This window comes from Lycorma delicatula, chromosome 7, assembly GCF_047948215.1.
Source record: "Lycorma delicatula isolate Av1 chromosome 7, ASM4794821v1, whole genome shotgun sequence".
Taxonomy (NCBI): Eukaryota; Metazoa; Arthropoda; class Insecta; order Hemiptera; family Fulgoridae; genus Lycorma; species Lycorma delicatula.
The window spans coordinates 46,250,386-46,272,076 of record NC_134461.1 but is presented as its reverse complement, the minus strand read 5'-3'; the positions used below and the strand labels follow the sequence as shown (position 1 = coordinate 46,272,076).

Here is a 21,691-nt window from a genome sequence, read left to right as displayed (position 1 = left end):
CTACATTTACATCTGGATTTTTTCCCCCAAACCTTTCCTTTTTTTTATACATCTGTAGTCCCCCCCCCCCCCTAACCGGACACGCAATTAAGCATACTCAGCTCCGGGGAGTGCCTTCGCCTCAAACTACCTCGGAAGGACGCAAGGCCCTGCCCAGGCAGCCAGTACTCGTTTTGCATCCCATGCCTCAAATGAGGAGCTCCCAAAAGGGAACGGCCAACCAAGACTCCGGTCTTGTCGCCTCGTCGCTAGAGAGGAACCCCTAAAGGGATCCCCACCGGGACTACAGTCTTAGATTACCCCCAATGGCATCTCAAAGGAGTCTCCAACCGATCATTAAAGGTGGAAGACCGAAGCCTCCCAGCCCTTCCCGGTTGGAGCTGTCCCTCAAAGACACCATGACGTTACTGTGAAGACACAACTCCTGACGCAGATGGATCCGTTCCAAACCTTGGCACAATAAGTGTTGAAGACGGTGAAAGTTTCCACTAAGATATTTGCTATTTCCATTAAATTGAGGTTGATGAAAAGATTCTATTTTCAGATCTGTAATCTACGCAAAAAAGCAATTCAGATAAAGGTTTAGAGAAACATTTAAAAAATTTTATTTTGAATATTAGTGTTACACAAGATATTGTCACGGTTGAGTTGAATGTAATTTTTTCAATATTGGCAAGTATTAATCATAGTTTTGTTTTATGTTGTTATATTTCATTCATTTTATAAACATTTAAAAAATATATATAAATTAGTTGTTAACGAGCTTATAAAAGTTTTAATAAATTTAATTCAATTTTTAACCATTTATATCGTATTATAATGGTTCACTGATGTAAACTGTTATTACGCTCTGTTTATTTTCGCTGTTAATTTAAATAAATTTATCCTATTATATTAGTAATATATATTGCTAATATTTAGTAATATATTATAAGTAACTTTATTTTTAAATAAAATATATTTTATACATTATATACGCTGCCTCTAAATAAAATAAAAGTTTTGCTCTTTGGTTTTTATTTTTACTTTAACGATAAATTCCATAAATAACTGAACGAGATCAATGATACAAAAAGGATTATTATTAAACGTTCGTGGAAATATCTAGTGTAAAAAATTGTTTGGCGTGTGTAGTTCTTTTTCCAGCAATATCTTGATCTGTGGGGAAAAAAATAGAATTTACTTCAGATGAATGCGTCATATATCTCACTTCTCATCGAAAAATAAAATATAAAGAAACAACTAAGTGATATTTATTAAGTTAATAATAATATATTTATTATTATTTTATAAATATTCTATTTATGTTTACCTTATAAATTCACCGAAAAAAAACTATTTCTATGAATCCTCTATTATTCGTCAATAGCGGATGGATATTAAAAAATTCGTGCCATAAATTTACAAAAGTTAATTGAGATCGGTTGTAAAAATGTCGATATTAATAATAAAAATCTATGAGTTAACGTGTTCCTAAATCTCTTAACGAAGTTTTATTTTTTCGTATTTCCTATGAAAAACGTTTCCCTCTATAACTCTCATCAAATTTTTAACGAATTACTGTTATTAATAATTCCTTATTTTAGAACTCAATAACGGATATTGCATTTCATGAAAGAGGAAAAATCTATATTTCATTTAAATAATCCAAAGAAAATAAGGAGATTAAATTTGATAGTCGAAATCGATTAACGCATGGTGGGAATATAAACTAGGTGTGTTGTACCCACACCAGTGGTTCTTGAACGGAAAACAACTGTCCAGATAACAAGGATTGATTTATTTATTCTTTTCTTAACCGCATTCTAAAAACTTTTATGTAAATAATTGTTGAATAAATGATCCGGGTACAGTGATACGATATTTAACATTTATAGTGATATAGCAGAATTCTCTTGTATTTGAGAATTAATCACTCGCAGAACTTTATTTACTCATAAACGGACGTACATATTCAGTCGATTAAACATGTATATCTAACTGTAAAGTGTTGCAACAAAAAGAATTTAATATCGAAAGAGAGGTATTATTCTTTTTTATATATTTCTATGGCGTTAAAAATGAAAGAACGATAATTACAAAAAAAAGTATAGAAAGAGGTAAGAAACCCTTCTAACCAAGAAATTGATAACCTAAAGTCTTTCAGTTTTATGTAGATATGTTAATTTAATAAGCGTTTTCTTTCGTAACTTTTTTTTAAACAATTTTCGTCCAATAAATCATTCTTAATGAATTTGATTTTTATTTATTTGAATAACAGTTTATTTTAGTTTAATTTGTTTAGTTTTTAGAATTGTGAAATTTATATGGAAAAATGAAAGAAAACCGGCATTGCTGACTTACAATATCTCTTTCGTAATACGTATTCATTTGTTTATCAAAATTAGTAATGTATAATTCTCTTGAGTAATTTTGTAAACACTCAAATGTACAAAATAAGTAATTTTATAAAAATAATGGGTATGTAATTGCTTGGAAATGTAATTTTGGCTATTTATTTTTCAAAATGTTGTAAATGCTTTAAATTTAGTATACAGGTTTACAATAAAAGAATGTTCGGGTTTTAGTATTAAACACAGCATTAGCGCCATTTTGAGAAATTATGTTGGTACCACTGAAAACTTCCATCGGAAAAGTTTGTGTAACAGCATCTTAATCACTGGATCATCCTCTGTATTGTTTCTGAGGTATATTCCTTTGTTTGCTACTTTTTTTGTCAAAGAAAAAGTACAGTATGTTTTGTAGCATAGCGAATTGAAATCGGTAATCTTAGTTCAACGCCCATTTTAACGTACTAATAAAAAGGAACTTCCACATGAAAAACAGTACGCAACGCTGATTCAAGGAAACAAGATCTGGTTTCAAATAGAAATCGGCCGGAAGATTACCAACATCACAAATGTTATCTGAATTCAAGCTTGTTGAAATAATAAATTCATCGCTCGTTAAAGCCTCGAATTACAAATTACAAAAACAATCAGTCATGACGTTTTACGTAAATAAGTTGCGATAGTAAGCATACAGAATTCAGCTGCTGCAATAAATAAATCTAGCTGATACAGAGAATTGTTTCCAGTTCGCTATTTAATTTTTAGACAGAATTAATGAAAACGAGTAATTAAAATTATGTAAATTTTTAGGGATGAAGCCACCTTTCACCTTAATGGTTATGTTAATATACATAATTTACGAATGTGAAGATCTGAAAACATGCATTTAACTTTTGAAAAACACACCTAATGTTAATATTTACTGTTTTTTAATTAAAAATTGTGTAATAGGCCTTTTATATTTTACTGAAAAAACTATTAACGGAAATGTTTATATATTAAATTATTATTGCTTTTTACATTTTCGAACATCAAAAATGTGGTTCAAATTTATTTCCACAAGATTATACTTTGACCTTTAATGTATTCGTTAGCCATTTGAATGAAAAATTTGCAAATACTGTGTATATAAATAACCGAAAAGGTTCTATACTCTGTTTTCCAAGATGTTTAGACCTAACCTCTTGTGTTTTTTTCTTATTACGGGTGCAATAAAACCATAATTAGCTGCCCCGAATCATTTAAAGGAAAGAATTAAGGAAATAAATACAATCAAAACAGAAGATAAATTGTATCCTGTTTGAGAAGAAATTGAGTTTTGATTGCGAATTTGCTGAACGAAAAAGTGCTGGCGTATTGAAATTTATTGATTATGTAATAAAACTCTTTAAGAATCAGGATTTGATAAATAAAACAATATACCTGTTGTTAGTATTCTTATTTTTAATCCTTGCCTTAAACCCCACCACACTTTGAAGATTACCTTGTTATAAATGAGAAATTGCAAATTTAAATATTATTGTTATGTTACTTGTAGCGATTTTATGTTGATAAAATGCATTTCTTCGGCATTAAGTTAATAAAAAATTAACATGATACGATTATAAGAGATACGGGTATAAGACTCACCATAAGTGAGTTAATGTAAAACACACTAATAAGCTATACCAATGTTTGCGTAAAGATAAGGATGAACGATAGAAAGAAGACTATAATTCGTATACGTTATAAGTAATCTTAATTTAATCGCTTATCACTTGGAAAGAAAGACTTCCCACATTCCTGGAAGATTGCCGAGCTATGAACTATTTGATAGATGTATTTAGACCTTTCTGCTAGCGGTTTTAATAGCCCTTACAAGTTATCATTTCCGTTTACCATATCTTCTAAAAAATACCCAAGTTCAAGTGCTAATATATGTTAGACATAGAAAAACATACAAAAAAATATTTTTTAATGTGAATTTTATGGTCAACTGTTTTGTTTATTAAAAAAAAAAGAAAGAAAGTAATTTAATATTTAGTTTATAGAATGTGTAGAATCAATACATGTTGCGTTCGTAAGGATAGCGTTAAATATTTTTTTGTTATTTAATAATCAGTTGACAGTTTGATTAAGAATAAAATTAATAAACTGCATTATTTTATGGTATCTTATCACAACTACGGGCACAGTTAATTTATATCGTAATATTGTTTTTAAATAACCAACCCTAAAGGGCACATTTAATCCGATATAAATTATATGAAGCTTTATATCCTGTAATGCGTAGGATTTTGTAAACAATGTTTATAAAATCCATTTAGAGTTCATTGTCTATCTGCCTACTTAAACTGTATAATTGTTAAATAATGTGTGACGGAGATGGAAAATGATTTGTGGGAGAAAATGTAGAGGGTAAAATATCAGTCATAAATCATTATCTTAATTTACTGTTATCACGCATTGATTTTTTTATATATTTTTTTTTTAAAGAAAAAATACAGATGTGTAAAATTATGAATTAAAAAGGGTTGCGTTATTTATATATATATATACATATACACTAGCATACTTATCGGCTTCGTCCGCGCTATATGGTTACTTGCGTTTCCGTTCGCGGTTAGGGGATATGTTACGCCGGTTCTACCCGTCTAGCCAGAGGGCTCTGCCACTTGCAACCCGCTATTTTCTTTAAGCTCATGCTTGTGAGAGTAATAATGATAAATAACAATTAAAGCCTGTTCAATTTACTAAAAATACCAGTGTATTGTAATTTCTTCAGAACAATAGTTTTCTCAGTACAGGGCCCGCAAATATGACTGATATGAAGATTGCGGGTTTCAAAATAGTCGGCCTCCATCTTAAAACTATTGCTTATAACTGTTTACTTGTACGAAGGACGGATAAAAATGTATTTTGCTCGGTTCTTAGCGTAACCCGGTAAATAACAGTAGCAGATGCCGTACTTAGTTTCTAATTTTATTTTTTTATTTTATGTTTTTTAGTCGAGTAACAGGAGACAAGTACATACAGTGACAGTGAAGTGTTGGTTGAACCGCCGCGCCATACACCGTCGCATCCCATAAAATAATCAAAATTCAAAAATTCCAAAGGTGATTTTTTGATGTTTATCTGAATTACAAGCTCAAATTTAGTGAATATCTTCTTTAGTATAGTCGTAAATTGAAGATATTTGCAACTATTATTCAAAGTTTTTTCAACTTTTTTCACCCCTTCAAGATTTAATTTTGAAAAATATAACAATTGGTTTTTAGATATTCACATGAAGATTAAACACGTCAACAATCAAGTTGATATTTTCATTTGTAACGAAAAATAAAAAAAAAAAAAAAACAGTAAATTTTATTGTTACTCCGTTTCTATCATTTAAACAAGAATTTGAAATAATTCTTTCTTAGTATGCACTTGCATCGTAAGAAGAACTTGTATACAAATTTTCGTCAATTTATCTTCAATAGTCTTGCTGGGCGTTGATTATGAATCACTCACGACATATTGTTGTATTTATGCATATATATATATAATTACATTTGTTTCAGAAAAGAGAATTAGTAGTTTAAAAGTAAATTTAATGAATAAATTATAATATATAAATATTTAAAATATGCATTGACTTATTCGTTGGCTGATAATGTTTTTTTTTTCCTTTAACTTCCGGGTCCACCGTTAGATATTGCTTCAGAGGATGAGATGAATGATTTTTAACGTGTGAAAAATGCCATGCCTGACCGGGATTCGAACTCGGGACCTCCGGATGAAAGGCCGAAACACTATCACTCGCATCACGGAGGCTGGTTGGTTGATAATGTTCTGAGGGAAAATAAAGGTTCATATACGAGGTGTGGATATTAAATAACGAGACTAATGCCGCCAAATTTGTACGACCGACGGCTGTGTAGCGTGAAGCCTTCTCTTTCTTTTGTTGCTACTCCAGTTTCTGTAGAGATATTAGTCTGGCTATGGCCTTCGTCTGGATAACATATTTACTTTTGTTTTGCCGAAAAATGATAAGTGTTTTATTAGAGCAAAGAATTGTCGTGAAAATTCATAAGAAACTTGGAAAAACCGCTACTAAAACTTATATTATATTAAAAAGAAGTATATGGCAATGAACGTTTGTCACGTGTGTGGGTTTTTGAGTGGTTTAAGTGTTTCCAAGATGGCCGAGAAAACGTTGAAGATGATAATCAAAATTCAAAGTGATGATGGTTGTTTTTTTCGATACATGGGATTTTGTACCTTCACTGGTTTCCTGAAGGTCAAACTATTAAACAACATTGCTTACTACCTTGAGGTCCTTGCTCAACTTCGTGAAAAAATAAGGATAAAAGACCCGAATTGTGGAAGAACAAGTCATGGGTTTTTCATCAGGACACCGAACCGACTCACACTGCATTGTCTGTCAAGACGTTTCTAGCCAAGTATAACATCCCTATGTTAGACCATCCGCCTTATTCGCCTGACCTGGCAGCATATGACTTTTATCTGTTCTCCAAGGTCAAATTTGCAGTAAAAGGAACAAGTTTTCAGACCGTTGAAGCTGTGAAAGGAAAAGCGTCACGTATCATGAAAGAGCTCACAGAAGGAAACTTCCAGCACTGTTTCAAACGATGAAAAATTTACAAGGAGCGTTGTTGGGATAGAGGAGAAGTATATATTGAAGGGGATAATAATTAAATGTGTATGATTTTAAAATAAAAATATTTTACTGCGGATTTAATGTCTCTGTATTTAATAGCCACACTTCGCATACTAATAAATTGAAACATTTCTCTTAGACAACTTAAATAAGACATGTAGAAAATCATCGATTTATCTGTCCAATAACTCCACAAATAAATATCATTATTGAATTCTGTAAAAGAGAATTATTTATTGGTTTTCTTTTAAACTTCTTTTATACTACAACTTTAATCTTAAACCTCTTAAAACTTTTATATCCGACCTCTTTTGAAAAAAGTTTGATTAGATTAGATTTCAATTGGGAAAGATTAATTAATTGATTATCTAAATTATACTGAAGTCAATATGGTTGTTCATGCGTAGACAAATAGTTAAAATGTAAATTGTTATAATCCGCTAATCTACTTGTGTTTATTTTAAAACGCTGAAGTAAATAAATCTCATTGCTACAACAACAAAAAAACCACTAATAAATATAATACCTATTTTCAGGAATAAAGACTAATAACGAAACAAAGAGAACTGTAAATTAAGAAGGAGAACGTAGTAGTAAAAAAACAACACCAGTAGAAAGAAAGAAGAAACAATAGTGCAGGAAATTAAAAAAAAGTTATTAAAAGATAACGCAACGGTAATAACAGCTGCCTGACTTAGAGAAGAACTTATGGTAATTGTAATTATTATGCCTTAAAATGAAAAAATTAATATATATTTTCTTTATATATATATATATATATATATATATATATATATATATATATATATATATATATAAAGAATGTTCCGGGACGTCTTCCCCGATTTCAGGTACTGATTCAGGATACTAAAATGAGCAAAAAAGTCCATATCAGCAGAATTCCTATTTTGCTTTGTTTTTCTTCTGGACGCCATTTTGTGATTTTCAACAAAAAATGTTTGTCTCAGGAATCTGTAAACCTTCTTTAATTTAATTTGGTAAATCTAAGACTAAATTTCACCTTCATAAATTACTACATATTATTAGTCGTATTTATTATAAATAATTTTTTACACGGACTTTTGCAAATGAGATGTAATTTTTTTTAAAAATAAATAGTCCAACTAAATTATATTTGGAGAATAAAAAGTTTTATCTGACTTTTATAAGTGGAAATGGTAAAGAGGTTTATAATAAACGTAAAAAAAATTAATGCGTGAGCGGTGTTGGTGGAGGGATAATTTGGGTGGTTAAGGGATTGAAAAAAAATTTTTTCCAATACAAAAATTGTAGATCAGGCAAAAATCTACAACTTTTGTAGAGGTCACTTTTTAACATAACTTCAAAATTTCCGCGAAAAATCTTTTTTTTCGTTTTTTTATTTTTCATATCCGCAAAAATAATTTAATTTTGACGAAAGTTAGTGAAAGTATACCTTTCTGTGTCTTAACAGTAAATTTTTTTGATATCATCTTTCACCGGAAATCGCAATAATACTGTATTGTTCATCCCTTTTCAACCCCCCAAAACAAACCCTCCACCACCACGGCTCACGCATTTATTTTTTTTTACGTTTATTATAAGCCCCTTTACCATTTCCATGTATAAAAGTCCAGGTAACAATTTTTTACCCTTTAAATGAGTTACTTCGATCGGTCTAAAAGTGATTAATAAATTTTGTAATAAGTAAAAATTTAATAAAAAAATAATTACAAAAAGATTGAAGATTAAAAAAAAATTAAAAGATTAAAAAAATTATGTCAACCGCCATTTTGAAATTTTTGAAAGTGACGTTTTCAAAATTTTTTATTTTGCAGAATAAGACTAGTCTTAAATCTACCAACTTTAATTAAAGTAGATTTACACGTTCCTGAGAAATAATTTTTTTGTTGAAATTCACAAAATGGTGTTCAGAAGGAAACCAAAGCAAAATAGTACTTATATCGATATGAACTTTTTTCTCATTTTGGTTTCCTGATTATATATACGAGGTGCGACAATAAAGTAATGAGACTGATTTTTCTTTGCAGGATGTGGCAACCCTGCAGCTTGCGTAGGCACACCATCTTTGACCTTGGTCTATAAGCTACTTCTAGTCCAAGCGGCACATTGATGCAACTCCTCAGTCGTGAGTTGTGCTGTAATAAGTGAACACGTGTTTCTATCCCTCGTCACAGCATTTTGGACATCTTGTGTTGTTTGAAAATGGTGTCCCTTGACCGCCATTTTGACTCTTGGAAATAGAAAAAAATCGCACTGAGCGATATCTGGCGAATAAGGAGCCTGTGGTAGTACTAAAATTTGTTTTGAGGTTAAAAATTGCTGTACTGACAGAGCAGTATGGGATGGTGCATTATCGTGATGCAGAATCCAATTATCAACGATGTTGGCTCGGACACGAAGAACTCGTTTACGAAGTCTTTCTAAAATTTCTTTGTAGAAATATCGGTTAACTGTTTGTCCAGGAGGCACCCACTCTTTATGAACAATTCCCTTGGAATCGAAAAAGCACACAAGCATGCATTTCACTTTTGACTTTGACATGCGAGCTTTTTTTGGTCTGGGTGATCCCTTTCAGCACCATTGCGAAGTTTGGCGTTTTTTCTCTGGATCGTATTGAAAAAATCAACCTTCATCACCAGTGATAACACGGCTCAACAAATCGGGATGTATTCAGTTTGCTCTAACAGATCGGCTGCCACATTTTTCCCTGTTTCTCGCTGTTGTTGTGTGAGATTTTTGGGGACCATTTTTGCACAAATCTCTCTCATACCAAGATCTTCAGTTAATATTAGACGAACTGTTCTCGATCGATGTTGAGTTCTTCTGCAATCATTTTCACGGATAATCTTCGATCAGATCGTACGATTTCACGCACCCTGGTCAAGTTGACATCTGTCCGTGAGGTTGATGGTCGTCCACTGCGGTCTTCATCTTCAACATTCGTTCTGCCTTCACTAAAAATTTTATGCCACCGAAAAACTTGAGCTCTTGACATGACCTCCTCTCCAAAAGCCCTCTGAAGCTTACCGTAAGTTGTCGTCGCGTTTTCACCCGATTTAACGCAAAAAGAAATGGTATACCGTTGCGCAATATTTTGGGGTTTCATTTCTGTGACAAGAGACACAAACACGTGTTCACTTATTACAGCACAACTCACGACTGAGCAGTTGCATCAATGTGCCGCTTGGACTATAAGTAGCTTATAGACCAAGGTCAAAGATGGTGTGCCTACGCAAGCTGCAGGGTTGCCACATCCTGCAAAGAAAAATCAGTCTCATTACTTTATTGTCGCACCTCGTATATATATATATATATTTGAACATCATATCTTTATTTTTATTAGTTACTAAAAGATGTTTTTTATAAGTTAAATATATAATTAAACTTACTTAATCAACTTAGTTTAATAAGTTATAACTTTAATACATTTGTTCTTATTTAAAATGTATTCACTGAGAATAATTTTTGTCACAAATTTTCAAATTATAAAAAAATAAAGAAAATTGAATTTCAAAACAACTTTCATAAATTTTTAAAAATTTCAAATGTGAACTTCACTCCCACTAGTGCATCTAAGTAACCTACCGCGTTGGTCTAGTGGTGAACTCATCATCGCAAATCAGCTGATTTCAAAATCATGAGTTCTAAGGTTCAATCCTAATAAAGACAGTAGTTACCTTTATTCGGATTTGAATACTAGGTTATGGATACCAGATATATATTTATATTATATATTTGAATACTAGATATGATGTTCTTTGGTGATTTGGTTTCAATTAACCACACATTTCAGGAATAGTCGGACTGAGATTGTTCAATTACATTCATACATATCGACCTCATTCATCCTCTGAAGTAAGTTAGAGGGCAACAATATAACTAAAAAAAAATAAAAATAAAACTATTTTAAGCAATTTTTCAAAATGTTGTAATCGAGGGTTCTTTTTTTGGATAATTCATAAGAACTGGTAACGAGAGGATCGCAGGGTTAATCAGTACAATATTTTTTAATATATATATTTTTTTTCTTTAATCTTATTAATTCATTAATGAAAGAATAAACCATTTTTTTTTTTCCAAAAATATTTTTAGTTTATTCAAATACATACACAAATATTAAAATTATTAGTTAAGCCTATAATCGTACACGTTGTTTTGTTTATAAATACATAAAGGATTGATTAAAAAAAAGCAATCAATAATATCAATTTAGAATTAAATTATTGTAATTTTGGTATTAGTTTAACTTGTTTGTACATGTCGTGGTTATACTAATCCTTATGTAGGACAAATAATTTTGACTTATGAAGTGTGTTTTATGAAACATATGGCGATCGATGCGTGTTTGCAACCCCCTTTAATTAAAGTTAGATTATAATGTAGACATTTATTCTCAATTTTATTGTTTCCAAGGTAATTTTCACGAAACCTTTACGCGTTAGTTTGCATGGAAGCGATTGTAATTGAGGAAGGAGATATTACAGTAACGTTGTATTGTTCGGATGGGTGCATGGCCAGGTTAAAATTAAACCGAAGTTGCTAAAGCGACCGACCAGCTGTTTTCATCACCTGCTTTATTCTGTATCTATTCACCCTCAAGCAAACCGGAAGTATTGTTTGAAATATCACTTCCTGTTAGAACTTGCACTGCTTCTACTATTTGAAATTATAGTATTCCTTTCCTTATATATTGTTAATGTATTTTCTTCGGATACTGTAAATTATTTTTAAGGTTTCATCGTAAATTAAATTAAAAAAACCACTACATTTCTGTATCAGTTTTGAATATTTAAAAATACTTCTTGGCTAATAGGCGAGAAAGTGAGTAAACGAGTATTGCGCATGTGCAACCCCCCTCGCCAACACATATGCACACAGCTTTATAGATTCATTAAAAAGATACTTGGCAAATATATTCAATAGTCTCTTGATGTACTGTATCTTATTTATTATAGAAGTTTCCCTATAATATAAACGTTAAAGGAAATTAAAAACTATTTAAAAAAAATTTAATTCAATTTTTTTTATGGAAATGAGGTATTCAATAATTTAAATTGCTTGGTTATATGTTTAAATGTTTTTTATTAGTCTTACTGTATTTCTTTAGTGCTGTTTACTTGAACTAAAGAATAAATGTATAAAATAAATATAATTTAAATAATAAAATGTTTAAAAATAAATTGTATAAAAACATTGCACAATTTTGAAAAAAAAAATTATGTATTACTAAACTAATCTTTTTAGACCTAATTTATTCCTGTCATTAGCAAAGTTAGACAATTGAATTTGGCCTTTAATTGTTATTGTTATTATCTGGGTTGCTTAATTGGTTTAGTTTTACGACTATGTGCATGTAAAATGTTCCAATATCATTTGTTAAATAAATTTAATAAGGTGTTAGGTAACGAAATATTTTCGTATATTGCTAGCAGACCCGGCAATGCTTCGCTATTGCTAGATTTGAGTATATATGTACATATAGATTAAATGAACACAATTGAATGTTTGATAAAACATTAACGAAATGAACATTACGGAACTTCACAAAATTTAACCTTTCCTTTTTTCCCATTTACCATTTCTCCCTTTTATTCTCTCTTCCTTTTCCCGTTTTCTTTTTTCCCCATTTTCGTTTTTACCTTTTTATTTTTCCACATTTCCATCTTCCCTTTCCATCCATATCCCCCTTTCATCCCTTTTCCCATTTCCTTCCCCCATTTCTACTTCTATTATTTTCCTTTCCCCTTCCTCTTTCCCCCTTTTCTTTTTTCTCCTTTCCCCTTTCCATTTCCTTTTTCGATTTTTCCCTTTCTTCTTTTCCCTGCGTTTAAATCGGTCCAGTAGTTTTTAAAGTATAGCGGACGCATATATCGGAAACATTGAAATGGAATCGTAAAATATTTAGTATATCATGTGTTGCCTTTACGTCCAACAGATAGCGCTGTTTTAAAAAAAAAAACTGTTTTTACCTGTCACAGATGTGAAATCTTAGGTTTATAAATAGTAGGTAAAAACACACGCATATTTAAATGCAACGGCGTGTCAAAATTTCAAAGCAATCGGTGAAGAACTTTCGGAGATTTAAGATTTTGAACAAACGAACATTTATATTTTTATTTATATATATTTGCCGATTGGTAAACTTGAATAGCACTACATACGAGATGTATTTGATATAATTTACATGTAATGTTTATGTAATATTATAAATACATTATTTACTTTATTTTCACTTTCCCAATTATTATAATATTTAAAAAAATACATTTTTTGTGTCTTCAGTTTTTTGTCTGGTTTGATGCAGCTCTCCAAGATTTTCTATCTAGAGCCAGTTGTTTCATTTCGGTAAACCCTCTTCATCATACATCCCTAACAATTTGTTTTACATATTCTAAACGTTGCCTGCCTGTACAATTTTTCCCATCTACCTGTCACTCTAATATCAAACGACTTTTCCAGGATGCCTTAATATGTGGCCTATAAGTCTGTCTCTTTTTTTAACTATATTTTTCCAAGTGCTTCTTTCTTCATCAATTTGCTGCAGCACCTCTTCATTTCACTTTGTCCAACCATCTGATTTTTATCACATTTCAAAAGCTTCTAATATTTTCTTCTCAGGTACTCCGATCGTCCAAGTTTCACTTCCATATAAAGCTACGCCCCAAACATATACTTTAAAAGATGTTTTCCTGATTTTTAAATTATTTTTCAATGCAAGCAAATTATATTTCTGACTGAAAACTCATTTCAGTCTCGTTTCGCCTTGCTATTCGGAATTTTATATCGCTTCTGCTTCGTCCGTCTTATTAATTCTACTTCTCTATTAATAGAATTAATTTACCTCCATAATGTTTTCTCTTCCTGTTTCTGTATTCAGAGGACAATCGACATTATTTCTACTACATTTCATTACTTTCGTTTTGCTCTTGTTTATTTTCATGCAGTAGTTCTTGCGCAGGAGTTCATTCATGCCATTCATTGTTTCTTCTAAATCTTTTTTACTCTCAGCAAATTACTATATCATCAGCAAGTCTTTATCATTTCTTCATCTTTATCTTTTCACCTTGCGCTGTTACTCCGGATCTAAATTGTTCTTAACATCGTTAACAGCTAGTTCTGTAAAGATTAAAAAGTAATGGTGATAGGGAATATCCTTATCGGACTCCCTTTTTTATTACGGCTTCTTTCTTAGTTCTTCAATTATTACTGTTGCTGTTTGGTTCCTGTAAATGTTAGCAATTGTCCTTCTGTCTCTATACTTGAATCCTAATTTTGTTAAAATGCTTAACACTTTATTCCAGTCTACGTTATCAAATGCATTTCAAAGTCTATAAACGCTATATATATTGGTTTGTTTTTCTTTAATCTTCCTTTTACTATTAATCTGAGCGCTAAAATTGCTTCCCTTGTCGCTATACTTTTCCTGAAACCAAATTGGTCTTCTCCTAACACTTCTTCCACTGTCCTCTCAATTCTTCTGAACAGAATTCAAGTTAAGATTTTTGATACGTGGTAGTTTAGCTAATTGTTCTGTATTCTTCACATATATCTGCTCCTGCTTTCTTTGGTATCATGATAACAACATTCTTTTTGAAGTCTGACGGAACTTCCCCTTTTTCGTAAATATTACACACCACTTTGTATAATCTATCTGTCGCTTCCTCACCGGCACTGCGCAGTAATTCTGCGGGTATCCCCTCTATCCCAGGAGCCTATCTGCCATTAAAATCTTTTAATGCTCTCTTAAATTCAGATCTCAGTATTTTATTTTCTTTTCATCCTCTTCAAATTCTTCTTCTTCCTCTATAACACCTGTTTCTAATTCATTTCCTCCGTCTATCTCTTCAATATATTCCACCCACCTTTTGACCTTTTCTTTTGTATTATAAATTTCTGTACCATCTTTATTTAACACATTATTAGATTTTAATTTATGTACCACAAAATTCTCCTTTACTTTCCTGTACGCTCAGACTATTTTACCGATGATCATTTCTTTTTCCACTTCTGAACGCTTATCTTTAATTCACTCTTCTTTCGCAAATTTGCACTTCCTGTTTAAAAATAGAAAATAAGGAACTAAACCAAATTTCCGTATTTGTCGATGATTTTTTAGACAAATAGATTCTAAAATACTAAAAAGCTTTGATTCGAAATTATGTATGTAAATTATGTTAATGCGTATATGTTTTAAGTTTTTGTAATGTTTGTAGGAGTTTCTCGATGAGTTTACTTCAATCAACTATCATTGACTAAGTTGGAAATCTCAATTATTCTGAGAAAGTTGTTCAATAACTAAATTTTACGCAGACTACAATATTAGGCTCCAGTCAGTTACGGGATGGGTTTCTGGTATAACTACTAAGTAAATAGAGTTCGCGAGTATACGCAGAACCATCCCCATCAAACTATACAACTACCAAAGCTACAGTAATTCTTATGAAGTGTTCTAAAATGTAACTTGTATGTGTATCCAATTAAAATATTCTGAAGATCACCGGGTGGAAAAATATCAATGATAAAGAACGGGGTATGTTGTGAGAAAGAAATAATATACACAAAGAAGACTGAAAAAAAGACAAATAATGAAATCCAAAGAATTCTTCCAAGGTTCCTCCAAACTATGATTATCATCCATTCATCTACAATCTTTTGGAAAATCAGAGTATCACTATCGACGACGGAAGTAGGAGTAGGACTTTACTGTTTTTTGCGTCAACCATCTTACAAGCAACAAAAAATTGTTCTATATTCTAAAGTTCAATCCCAGAGCAGACTTAGATTTCCGTAAAGCAAACTCTTTTTCATTCCTAGAGTTGTGTTTTGTGTGGAAGTATACAATTGAACTACAAACCGTTCAACAACTCTCACGCTAGAGAGTTCGTAACTTATTAGGTTGCTATTACTAGACATACAAACCTCACAAGCAGCTACTGAAGCTGCTTTCAAACTGATCAGAAATTCTCCCTTTCGATCTTAATTGCTTTGTTACTTTGATGTAATGGCAAAGCAGCATAACCACAACACAACGGGAAGAGGATGCGTTACACTGTTACGGAAATAACTGTTTACCGTACTGTGTGGTAGTTTGTATAAACATTAGAACATATATTATGTTCAATAAATTGGTAAACTGTCGTTAGTGTGTGTCGTCAGTGGGTTTTGTTATCTCGCATCTATTACATGTATTAATTATTATTCCAGTTGTGCATAGACAATATTATTAATAATAGTAGCCTTGCGATTGATTTGTTTCTAAGTTTACTTTGTGATAAAGTTATAAAACTTATCATTATTATAAAATCTATTTATTATTTGTCATTATATTTTAAAAATTTAGACTATAATCTTATTAACCCACTCCGATCAATTTATTACTAATTTTTTTTAATCATATCCATAAATTAAATGGTTTAACAGATTGAGATAAAATTATTAATTTTTTTTCTTAGATTTTTGTTCATACATCTACTCTGAATCAGCTCCGGAGAGAATACAAGCTACACTTTATTTTATCATTTTCTGTCATGTTCTCCTTCGTAGATGATTTTTTTTTCTTTTCTAGAGCATTTTTTAATTTATATTGATTATATTTAATAAAAATAATTGTTTTTTTTTTTTGTGACCCTTTTTTTAATTCCCTACGAGTAGAACAAATTTAACTAATGTATTGTCTCTAAATAATAAAAAGTACATTAATCTAATGTTTTAAAACAAATATTTGATTCTTTCTTATTAATCGGACATAAGGAATGTACAGTATAGGAACTTTCTTTTTGAAAATATTGATGTATCCTTTTGGTTAATTAGATTTTATTCAATTAAATTTTTTCATATTTGAGAATTACTCTTCGTTTAGTTTAAAATTCATCTTCTCTTTATCATTGTTGAGATAAGATTTAAATATACCCAACCCATAAAGCGTAATATATATATAGATTTAAATATACCCAACCCATAAAGAAGCGTATACTAAATCTGAATTTGGAAACTTAAATTGTTTAAATTAAAAATTTTGTTATCTTTTAGGATTTCATTGATCGACACACTTATTTGCAGTTTTTACTTTTATTTTTATTGTTATAAAATCTCACTTTTATTAATTAAATCAATATTATTAAATAAATAATTTAACGTATATTTTAACAAATTATGTATTATTCTAATTATTTGTTCTGGATTTATTGTTAAAACAAAATTGTCCTTTTTCCGTAATGTTTACTGAATATTGTTTTAACAATTGATATGTCCATCTAGGTTTAGATTTTAATAAAATGTAATACAAAAAGGTTTTTGTAATATTATTTAGAGTAGCTGTATATTTGGATATCTATTAATGATCTGACTGTTTCAACAATATGAATTAATATAGTGCTTTAAAGGATAACATGTCATTTATTATAAGTGTTTTATCTATCACCGTTATAAATCCCACACAGGATATGTAGTATTAAAATATAAATCAAAATGGTAGATGATAAAATGACAAAATGTTATGTGAAATACCTCAAGTATAAAAATTTTAATTTGAGATCTAAGGCTACATTGACAGACGGTTATGTATATTGTTTGTGTAATGAAAAGTTATCTTTTTTAGAGGTGTGTATTACGTGAATAAACTATTATACTTATTACAGTTGTTTTTCGACAAAAGTCGATAAATGGTTCTTCGCTAATATGTATATTTATTTATTAAATAAAAATTTTATTAGTATTATACATTGCACGTATAATTTTAATTAAATTTCAAAAACATTTGAAATTTTGATTTTTATAAGTTTTTTTTTATAATTTCTGTTTAATTTTTAGAAGATTATATTTGAGTAACATGATCAAAAGTAATGAAATATGATAGACAGGAGAATAATGTGAGAATTTAAAAATTGAGAAAAGCAAAAACGAAATACCAGAAGTAGACGTGAAAAGTAGACTGGCACAAGCAAGTAGAATTTAAATTTAACAAGGATGTCTGCTGGTATCAGTTATAAATGCAAGGATTATAAAGAAATATTTGAAAATATTTTTTTGGGAGTGCATTGCTTTATGGTATTGAGATATGGACTGCAAGAAAATCAGAAAGAAAAAGAACCGACAACTTTGAAATGTGGTGTACAGAGAATGTTGAAAATTAAATTGAGACGATAAAATTTGAAATGAATTGAATCTTTAGATGAATAGGATAAGGGAGAGATTTATAGTAGAATCTTTCAGAAAGAAGATTAAAAGAAGATAAAAAAAATGGAATATTTAAAACACATAATGGAAAATATAGGTTGTACTATATTGAAGCTGAAATATTAGCACTGAACAGAAAGGAATAGAGAATAGTATCAAATCGGCTATTGCTTTGATTGAAAACCATTTAAAAATTACTTGATAATTAAAAACAAGATGAAAAAAAATCTTGAAATCTACAAAATTAACATTTGTTTTTTTATTTTTCCCCATCGAATTTTTCGTTGATCCATCTACGATAAACATTAATTTTGAAGATATAGATGTTTCTATATTCTTGTGATGTTTTAGTATACATTAAAAGGTCAGTCGAATCTAATCGAACTTAATTCGAATCTAACCCTAATCTATCGTAATCAAATATTGATTTTGTTAGTATACAGATTCCGTCAAAGTATATTAATAGAATTTTACACTTCCTCAATTTTTAAAGTTTTGGGATTGTGTGCATTAAATTTAGGATTATTTTAAAAACTGTTAGTTACATTAAACGTTTAAAATTTGAACGTAATTTTTCGGTTTATTTAATAAAATATAATTAATTTCTGGAATTTTTTTTTCTTTATAGCAATTCACACAATAGTAAGCCGAATGCAAAAATTTGGCTAATTTACCAAAAAATAAGTAAGATTGCTATTTCGAACAATTTTAAGGGTAAACGTATTTGGTCGATTTTGATAAAACTTTTTGTATTAATTGTTTAATCTTTCTGTTGAACTGTATTTTTTTCCTCTGAAATTTTCGGTAGGTCGTATACAATGTGAGATTTGTGCAGCACATCATGAAAACAATACTAAAGATTTGTGTAAAACAATTGTTACATATATCCGAATATTACGATAAATTTTTTACTTCTGTTTTAAATTTTTACTATTGTCAACAAATTTCTGTTTCTGGTCAATCCAAGTTTATATGACATTCCTCTTACTATTTCATGAGAAACGTGTTAATGAGGGTTTCGGATAATTCTTTTTTTAAGAGACTTGTTATATTTCTAAAATTATATTCTACTGTTTGATTGATATTGGATTCTTTTTGTAGGTAGGTATTTTAGGTCATGTTAACAAAAAAAAATCCTAAGACTATTTTAGGGTTTATTATAATAATATATTTTTCAGACTGTTGCCAGAATTAAACCCCACCGGTGTAAAAAGCATGTTACTATTTACGTCTCTAACACTATCAAAAAGATTTTTATTAACATTACTAGAATCTAAATGAAATTTACTTAGTAATGTAATGAAAAATTACGGTATTAAATTTTAATTTATTGTTTCAACGAAATGTAATTTTTCCCCAGTTCTTTTATCTTCTATATATACAAAAATGAGTGAGTGTTTTTTTCTCCCGTTGCGGTACCTATACCATTCATCTGATTGCGATGAAACTTTGGCTAGTTGTTGTGCGCATGCCCGCAAAGGTTTCTGAATTAGTTTGGACCTAGGTGGCGCTAGGGACAAGATATTTCGAAAAATTGAATTTACGGTACGATTTGGCTCATATTTAAAATATATAACGTGAAAAGAACAATGTTTTTCAAAAACTATACCCGCTAGGTGGCGCCAGTGTCGAGATATTTACGAAACAAACAAATATACACACAGACTTTTATCTTCTTTATACATAAAGGGCAATGTTCGTACGTGTGTCCGCTATTGACTAATAAACTACTGGACCGATTTACGCGCGGGTTCTTGCATAATGGTCCGCGTTGTCCGAAGAAGGTGTAAAGCTATTGAAATCTTCCATCTGACCTGTAGAAAGAATATTAGGAGTATTTTGAATAGATCTTATGTTTTATAATCTAAATAAACTGTTATTTTTAGAAATATTAACTTTTTTCGACCAGCTAAAAAATAACTTTTAGATGTATTGAGGGCTCGTAAGGAATCCATTATATTATATCAATATTTTAAACGGGTAAACAAAATAATGATGGGAAGTCCAGGAAAAGACGTAAACAGTATTGTTCGTACTGTTGTCGGGGTTTGTTATAACAACCCATAAATTAATTGGAGAATTAACTTAAAATTTGTACATCTTTTTGTACGACATATTCTGCTCGTAACTAGCCTAATTTTTTAGATCAATTTAGGTTTTAATGTTTGTTTTCTTTTATTTTTCTTTATTTGATGAAATATAATAAAATGTCGTTCATAATCTTTTATGATATTAATAAATGTTTGTTATGTTGCAGGTGAGTTAATTGTTGGACTTATTAATTATGCGATAAATTAAAAGCAACACATCTCATCTACAATGGTGAGTTAAATGTAATAATTTTATAATTTTTTTACTTTTTACTTATAAATTTATCTTCTGCAAAGAATAGGATTTATTTTCTTTCTTTTAACAGATTCTTAATTTTTTAACGTGAATTATTCTTTGTTATAGTTACAATTACACATTTTTTACTGTAATCGGTAATAAATTATTTCCCCTTTCATAAGGAAAACGCAATTACTTTAGTAACTACATTTTGAGTATTTTTATTTGCTTGTATTATTACTGCAATTACACACGTTTTTTTGTAGTATTGTTGATAGTAGTTATTATGTATTTAAATTATGTATTTGTGAATTGTCGTTGAAATTTGTCGATTTCTCACTATATAATACAAGATAACATTCTAATGCTTCCTCTCGTTTTATTTCTTCTTACACGTGTTTCTAAACTTTGTTTTAATTTCTAAATATTAAAGAAAAATTTTAACAGATTTTATTTTTCATGATTTATTTCATAAATGTCTTGTAATCTGAAAAATCATGTGAAATTAAAAAGACGCCAAAAGTTGTTGGCTGTAAATCTTTTTTATAACTGAAGAATATTGTCAATACAAAAGTTAGTAAAACTTTTAATTAAAACCGATGTAATTACACACCTCTTAAAAGTTTTTATCAAACTTTTCTTTTGCAAGTGAACTACATATATATTTTTGTCTTATAATTGTTAACAAGATATTGTAATTCTTTTTTTAGTTGTCAACAAAACAAAATTGGTATATTTAATTTAATTCTGTTTTTAAGGTGAATTCATCATTGATTTTTATGAGATCCTCTTATTTAAAAATACTAAAATATTGAGAGTATAAAAGTTTGAGAATGTATTTGGGTTGGCATCTTATCCATTTTTTTTATATTTTTATTTTAAGAATTGTTTAATCTACAATAATGAAAAGTTAGTCTCGTTGAACTTTATTTTAAGAAAATTTATTTTATTTCCTTTTAAATTTAATAGAAAGATGTTTTATATTAAAGGACATTGTATCTCGAAGGATGTTAGGTAAAATAAAAATTGAATATGCTTTATTTTTGTTTAGATATTAAAAAAAATATCATATATATAATTTTAAAATAAAATTTACTCCACTCATAAAATTAGTTTTCTTCAATTTGTTAATTTTTTACTTTTTTAATCTGATCATTTTTCTGTTGGTGTTTTTTTTTTTAATCGGTGTCATTTTTGGATTAGCAATATTGTA

At 29.7% G+C, this 21,691-nt stretch overlaps 1 protein-coding gene and 1 long non-coding RNA gene across 3 annotated transcripts in view; both read left to right on the top strand.

Moving 5' to 3' along the window:
* The window catches only part of cv-c (RhoGTPase activating protein), a 1,097,329-nt gene that overhangs the window by 783,183 nt on the left and 292,455 nt on the right, over positions 1 to 21,691 (top strand). The window lies entirely within an intron of this gene.
* LOC142328205 (uncharacterized) lies at positions 5,317 to 20,478 on the top strand. The gene is made up of 3 exons (XR_012757228.1): positions 5,317 to 5,425; positions 7,509 to 7,683; positions 20,408 to 20,478. It is a non-coding gene; the product is annotated as an uncharacterized LOC142328205 (long non-coding RNA).